Raw genomic sequence first — 886 nt, 5'->3', positions numbered from 1 at the left:
CGCTACCTGCGGCCGGCGCGCGTGGTGCCCTGCGTCGAGCCCGTCGGCGGCAGCATACGGCGCGTCGCCGCCCTGCTCAACGCCGCCGTCGACGACGACAGCGACGGCACGGCGCCGGCGCTGCGCCCCCGCGCCGTCCGGGGCGACCGCGTCGACGGCGGGAGGCCGGCCGCGAAGCGTCCGTTTGCCGGGGCCGGAGCCGGAGCACGCAGGGGGCGCCACCGGCCCGGCTGCCGCGGCTGGCGAACGGGCACCAGGGACGCGGGGTCTCGAGCGGCCCCCCTGGAAAGTGCCCGTTCGACAGCGGACTGAGGCCCAACGCCCGGTGAGGCCAGTCGGCTGTGCAGGTGGAGTTTGGGCGCTGGCTAGCCCCTGGTGTGGTCAGCACCGCTGGGGCGGCCAGTGTGACCCAGCTCGACCATCGGGCGACGAGAGCAGGTCGGTGACTGGCTCAGGACCAGGTCTTGGGCTGATGATTGGCTGTCGGGCTCACGGAACGCACGCACCGGACCGGCCATGTGTTGAACCAGTGTGCCTTGCGGCGGGGTCACCAGGAGCGTTGCGCAGATACTAATATGTGAGGAACGGTTATTTGATGTTGGCTGCGTTGGTTCCGCCATTAAGTCACAGCCTGATAATCTGCGGCAAGCTACAACGGTGTTTTTTTTTTTGTTAGTGCCCCGTGATCATCTCAATACGTGTGGTTGTTTTTCCGAAGTTCGTGATATTTCACGGTCTTTACGGGGCATTTATATTTACACATTGGTCATTTAAGGTTGATTTTGTTGCGGGGTTGTGTGTGTGTGTGTTCACTACATATTCAGGTCGCCCATTATTCATCTTGTTTCGTGATGCAGGGCTTTGATGTGGGCCACCGGCAATGAGG

The sequence above is a fragment of the Pollicipes pollicipes genome, unplaced genomic scaffold, assembly GCF_011947565.3.
Source record: "Pollicipes pollicipes isolate AB1234 unplaced genomic scaffold, Ppol_2.1 Scaffold_5724;HRSCAF=6776_pilon_pilon_pilon, whole genome shotgun sequence".
Classification (NCBI taxonomy): Eukaryota; Metazoa; Arthropoda; class Thecostraca; order Pollicipedomorpha; family Pollicipedidae; genus Pollicipes; species Pollicipes pollicipes.
This window is presented reverse-complemented; position numbering follows the sequence as displayed.